Here is a 7,067-nt window from a genome sequence, read left to right as displayed (position 1 = left end):
GTAGTGCGCGAGGAGAGTGACGGAGACGCGTCGAGGCAGTCGTGGAGGTTGTCGATGCCGAAGTCGATGCAGTCCGAGCCGTCGAGGACGAGGTGCGGCCCTAGTTTTGCCAGAACCAGGCGCACGTCGGGGATGAAGGCATACTTCGGTTTTGCCGGAACCGAGTACACATAGAAGAAGTCGGTGACGCGGTCGAGGCAGTCGTAGAGGCGATGCCGAAGAAGACGTTGTCGAAGCCGATGAAGACGAGACGTCCGGCGCGAGTTTGCCAGGCTCGGGAACGTGTCGGGGACGAAGGCACGTGCCGGTGTTGCCAGTACCGGGCGTGCGGGGGTAGGGAACATTACAAAGTGCGCGCCATGTCGGAGTAGACTAGTAGAGGAGGTCTCGACGACGGGTGTCGGAGTAGAAGAGCAGGTGGTGTAGTCGGGGAAGAGGCGAGTCTCGGACGGCGGGTGTCGGAGTAGAGAAGCAGGTGACGTAGTCGGGGAAGAGGCGAGGACGCTGGCGGCGAAGCTGTAGTGTACGAAGACGTAGAAGGCGGCTAACCCAGCGGTGACCTGGGGTGATCATGCTGGACGCCTAGACAGGCGTTGCGGTGATCGGCGAGCCCAACGTGACCTGGAGTGGTTGGCGAGCCCAGCGGCGACCTGAGGTGGAGGCGCGGCGGCGGTACACGAAGTTGGCGAGGAAGACCCAGCGGCGTGACGAAGACCATGCGCAGACGGAGGCGACCCGCGCCGAAGGGGCGGCGCTGTGGTGGCCTCGGACGTCGATGCGCGGGGGACGGCGAAGGTGACCGCGTGCGGCGACGCCACGACCCAGCTGCAGGGCGCGAGTCGGTGCAGCGGCGGGACGCCACCAGCGACGTACGCGCCTCAGAAGGCGCGTCGTTGGCTAGCAGCGTGGACCAAAGGTGGCGGCGCTGCGACCCGAAGGGGCGACGCAGCGGCAACCCGATGCTCGATCGGTGGTAGGCGCGTGCTCGGGGACGTGCTTGGCGTTGACGTGCGTGGGGTCGGTTGATCAGACCGACGGCGGCACGATATGCGCCATGGCATGGACGACGCGCAGATCGGAGTCGATGGCGGCGTTGTCGATGAAGTCCCGGTCGATGACGGCGAAGACGAACCGGCGATGGAGACCGTGCAGGTGAAAGAGCCTGCTGCGTCGCACGTAGGGGCGCCCCATGTGCGGCACGTCCGGCTGTGCCATGCGGTTGATGGCCGGTGCATGTCGATGCCGTTGTCGGAGTAGAGGCGCAAGTGGACGACGGCGATGGGCGACTCAATCCGATCTATGATCGGTAAACCAAAAAAGAAAAACGCCGGTCGAGCGACCGGCGACGCAAAAAGAAAACCAATCTACAGATTGGAAAAAAAAAAGACTCGAGGGCAGCGGATCAACGGATCGGCGAACGAACCCTCATACGGGTTGCGCGGCCCCCGGAGTAGATCATGGAGATCGACCTCCCCGGGGGCGGCGCGGCGCGGAAGCTTGGGCGGCGGCTAGGTCAAGGAGCGTGCCGCTCTGATACCATGTTGAGGGATAGAGAGGGAGAGAGATTGGCGGAATATGATGGATGTTGTATTGCGCCTCATGGGCGAGTATATATAGGAGTACAAGGGACCAACTTGGAGTAGAAGACAAGAAACAAATCTATCCCTACCTAATCTATCCCTAACCGTACGTAACCAAATATATCTCTAACAGGGGGGGTCCTCAGTTTCCTTTTAGAACATGGAGCAACACCAACAAACACCGGTTGTTTCCCTTTCAAGATCTGTCAGTAGGGGTATCTCTGATTGAACCCAAGATCTTCGCGTAGGTACATAAGAATCTCTTCGATCCTTCATTCCACAGAATATGTTTGTCGTGTGTTATTTTGTTCCGTTCATACCAGGTCCTCCAAGTTACCAACAGGGTATGGTCAATCATATGGACAGGCAACGCTACAAGAATTATGCGGAACCAAGATGGAGAAGTCACTTGGAGATCTGTGTCTGAGGGAAGGAGCCAGCATTCCCTCATCGACTGAAAATAACAAATTGACTTGGATGGATATGAAACAGGTGTCGAGGTTGATCCTGACATCCTGTCATATCTGAGAAATTGGAAAGTTATCAATACTAGAAGGAGGTGGACTTGTTTGCAGAGACTGTTGAATCTACTCAAGACACTCCTGGCACTGATGTCAAGCTGAAGTGCACTAGTTTTGACTGGATCTCATCCTGGGCTCCTGCTTCGAAGCTTGCGCATGGTGGAAGAGCTTCCCTGGCTTACCTGAAGGAACACCCAAAGGAAGATTCTTTGGTCCATGTCGTGCTTGATTAGCTGCCTCTCTGGAGTCTGATAAAACAGTTCGTGTCTTGGTGTAATGTAATGCATGTGGTCGTTTTTTGGATAGTCTGGCTAGGTGCTGACGTGCTTTTGTGGCGTTGAGCGGTTTAGTTCAATGTTATGGTGCCCCTGATGTGGGTGGTGATCTAGCTTAAGGATTTGGTTCTAGCTGCTTTTGTCGTTTTCGTTTGAATTTTGAATGTGATGAACATTGGTTTCGTTTATGCTACAAATGGAACCGGGGAGATGTCTCCCTGTGAATCTAAAAAAATAGTTCAGAAGAGAACTCTAATTCGGCTATTTTGTGAACTTCACTTTGTTGTAGTTTATCATGGCGTTGTTGCAACTCTGCCATACTATGACGAAATACTTTAGTACACATAAGGACATCTCGGAAAAAAGTTAACATCTTAAAATGAACGACTTGATGAGCTAACAATTGTAATTCTTGCTGGCACGCCTCGTCACAACAATCTTGCATTCTTGCTGGCATAACTTTTAAACGGATCTGTACAGAGAGATGTGACAACTCGACACAAGCACACGCCTGAACTTGAAAACCCGCATCGTCCAGGGACAACAGAAACGGCTTCAGCCTTGCTATTCTACTTCGAGACGACATCTACCATACCTTTGAGAGCAAAAAAGACGACAACGAGTGGAAACTACAAACTGTAGAAGACTAGAAGGCAATGCTCGGATGTTATCTTACAACCTGTCTAGGAGTAGTAGATAACAGCGCTTAACTGCAACTTAGGTTCAACGAGCACACATGAACGAGGAGAGTTATAATTCGCATTACTAGAGATTCCTTGGCGATTTTTTTGTTAAGCAGTTGATATCCACAAGAGACTCTGAGGACATAAGTGCAAACAGAATGCGAGAAAAGACCATGCTTCACAACCACCTACTCTCTTTTAAAGACGTTTGTAGTGAGCGCCCAAGCGCTCATTCGTAATGTCTAGCACACCCTCTATATTAGGAAAGTTCCTGCTTCGGGTAACAAAAATGGAAATACTCGACAGCTGTTTTGCTCCTTTGGATCCTATAAGAAAAATGATTAGATTCCCCCGGGGGACGGACGTCCCGCAGCCTCCTGCTCGTGCGTGCGACGCGTGTTGCTGGCCCCACCAAACTGGTCGTCCCCTACCTCCGGATTTCCTCAACCCGCGCCAAGGTCTACTTCTCCCCCAAGCTCGTCTACCTCCGCGTCGCCGCCATCGCTGCGCAGGACCTCATCCCCCACGACGCCTCATCCCGCGCCATGAACGCCTCCGTCAAGCTCCAGTTGGCCGGCCAGTTGCACCGCACGCGCCCGGGGGCCCGCCTGGGTCGCCCAACCCGATGTGGAACGAGGAGTTCATGTTCGTCGCCTCCGAGCCCTTCGACGACCCGCTCTTCATCACCGTCGAGGACCGCGTCGGCCCCGACCGCGACGAGCCGCTCGGCCGCATCGTGCTGCCGCTCAATGCTGCCATGCCCCGCCACGACCACTACGGCAAGCCCGTCGAGCCGCGCTGGTTCAGCCTCGCCCGCCCAGGCGACGATTCCCTCGACCGCAAACCCGACCACAAGTTCGCCAGCAATAAAAACACTGATGCTAAGATTATACATTTTTTTGGCTACAATTGTTCTGCTGTTTTGCTAATTTGGTACCGAAAATTTGCTACGATGTCTCCAGCAAGTTCTAAGATCATTTTTGCTATAATACCATATAATTTGTGCTACAAACATTGTGTGATTTTGCTTTAATAGTAAATTATTTTTGCTATGTTATCTCCGGTGATGTCTCCGGTGAGGTCACCGGCAAATTCTCTATCAATGTCTCCAGTGAGGTTGACTTGTAAAAAATGTTGTCTGCTATCTTTTTTTTTGCTATAATTATTTTGTTGTTTTGCTACTTTAGTATAGAAATTTTGCTTCGAGGTCTCCGGCGAGGGTCTCCGGCGAAGTCTTCGTTAATTTTTCCGATGATATTGGGTTTTGCTACATTAGCATTTTTCTGCTACAATAGCATATTTTTTTGCTACGAGGTCTCCGGCGAGGTCTCCGGCGAGCTCAGCCTTTTTATTTGATTTTCGTGCCTGAACCTTTTTTGCTACAATGTAGCAAAAGCGGATTATTTTTTGCTGCCGGGAGGTGTTTTTTTGCTACATTCAGTAAAACCAGATCTGGCCGTCCAAGATGGCCGATTCGACGGCTGGCGACCCGGGGGCTGGAAATCAGATCCCCGGGGGACGCCCAGCAGTTTCCATCCTATAAGCGCACATGTAGACTCGTTGTTTTTCCTAGTGCGGCCAGCCCATGCCAGGTTTGGCAAGATATCAAACATGGTAGGTATGGGTATTGCCCTACGTGATGAAGAAGGAAGACTGATATTTACTGCATGTCGGTTTCTGGATGATTGTGTATCTCCTTTAGAAGCTGATGATTGTGTATCTCCTTTAGAAGCTGAGCTACGCGCATGCATGGAAGGTTTAGAAGTTTTACTTCAGTTCAGTCAATTGCCTATTATAGTTGAAACTTATTGTCCTCGGCTTGTGGAAGTTGTCAGTTCGTCGACGCAAGATAGGTCCGCCCTTCTACATTTCATTTCTGATATCAAGAACTTGTCTAGTTGTGATAGATTGTGTGAGTTTGTAAAAGTGAAGCGATCGCGGGTTAGGGTTTGCTGCCTCGCAAATTTTGCAAGGGCAGAACGCCGTACGATTACGTGGTTTGGTTCTGAGCCTGAAGATGTCTTTCACGTGCTAGACCATGATCGTCTGGTAACCCTTCCTGCTTAATAAAGTTCTTCTTTTCCCCGGAAAAAAAAATATGGTAGGCTAGCTGAATACTACAGTTTTTTATTAAAAAGTTATAGCTTTTCAACCGTGCGTCGAAATTACAATTCGTTTTCACTTCTAATATCTTTGTGATCAGATCTTCAAAACTAGATCTCATTCGCACATGTTTCAAAAAAAATTTAAGAAGCAACTTTTAATGCGTGAAAGAGCAACTTTGGTCCAAAGTACACACCAAAGTTGCTCCATCGGATTCCAAAGTTGCTATATCGGTCACCATAGTTGTTTCGTCGGGTTCCAAAGTTGCTCCGTTGGGTTCCAAGGTTGCTATGTCGGTCACCAAAGTTACCTTGTCGGGTTGTCTATTGGGCACCAAAGTTGTTCAACAAAATTGTGCCAACATGCATCAAAGTTGCTCCGATGAGTTCCAAAATTGCTTTGTATGTCATCAATGTTGCTCCGCCGGATTTCGAAGTTGCTCTATCGGTCACTAAAGTTACCCGTCGGACACTAAATTTAATCACCAAAATTGCGCCGTAGACAACTTTGCAACATCGGCAGGACACTTCCCAATAGCAGTAGTTAATTTTGCAGTAGCCGTAGACAACTTCACGAATGGCTAAAGTAACTACTCCAATTTAAATTAATTCACTCAACTTTATCAACATACAACATACAGATGTATGTGACGTATTTATTGACTAGATATATATGTATCTAGATAAAGTAGAATCAGTTAATATGAATTGGAGGTTAATATGAATTGGAGGGGATACTAATTTTCTAACAGCGGTATTGCCGAGCATGACAACTCGGAAACAACGATATGCAACTTCAGAACATTAGTAGGCAAATTGAGGGAACCGTAGTATAAGCAATTTAGCCACAGTGGTAAGAGTGGTAAGAGCATGTCTAACAGATCCCTTAAACCGTATAATAACCGCCGGAATATGGGTTTGGGTTCTACCTGGCCGTCTAGCAGGCCTCGTAAAAATGGCCCCCGCGTCGATTTTTCCTGGTTTCGATTACGGGGCGGGTCTTCGTGTCAACACCCGGATTTTTAAGTCCAGATGCCTATTATGCCATACATCGCAATCCCAGAAAGATTGTTTTTGCGAGACATAATAGATTGATATCACAGAACATTATTCATTAGAAACCATAATAGTTTTATATCAAAGGATCACATGATCCAGTCTTACAACAAAGGTTGATCTAATGATCAATTACAAAACACACAGAGCGGAAGAAACGTAGTAGCGGTCCATCTGTTCCACAGGCAACTGTTGACGTCAGGAGTAGTCCTAGTTATCATAGACGTCCTACTGTCCATCATCCTGGTACTGGTGCTCCTCTTCATAGTCTGGCCATTTGAATAGCTAGGGACACAGCCATGAGTACTTTAAAGTACTCGCAAACTAATACTAGTGTAAGCACTATCAACTATAGTAATGGGGTTCTAAGCTCTAGGTTCATTTGCATAAAGCCAGTTTTATTTCATAAGCACTTAGTAGTAAAAGACTCTTTATTTGCCTAACTAACTCAAGTGGGAACATTAGTGTCATTTCCACAACTCCTGTTGTGGTCAAGTCAAAGTCACAATTCAAGTTCAAGTCACAAGTCACCAGTCATATGTCACCTTTTGAAAATGGTCTGATGACGGAACAGTATGGCCTTTCCAACCGTCCATAGCCGTGGACACGGCTATTCGAATAGTTTTACACTCTGCAGAGGTCGCTCACTTTTGCCACAACATTTGCAATAATCCGTCAGGGTTAACTGGCCCTGATTTATCACACTCCATGTGCGGACTACCAAACATAACCTTTAAATTACATACCCTAGTATAGGCACCTCTCCCCATGAGCTTGGCCTCCCAGTGAAGACAAACCGTCAACCTGGGAACTGCACAGGGCTTGGGTAGGACATTGATGACCCACAAGT

The sequence above is a fragment of the Lolium rigidum genome, chromosome 6, assembly GCF_022539505.1.
Source record: "Lolium rigidum isolate FL_2022 chromosome 6, APGP_CSIRO_Lrig_0.1, whole genome shotgun sequence".
Classification (NCBI taxonomy): domain Eukaryota; kingdom Viridiplantae; phylum Streptophyta; class Magnoliopsida; order Poales; family Poaceae; genus Lolium; species Lolium rigidum.
Note: the sequence above shows the minus strand (reverse complement) of the source record.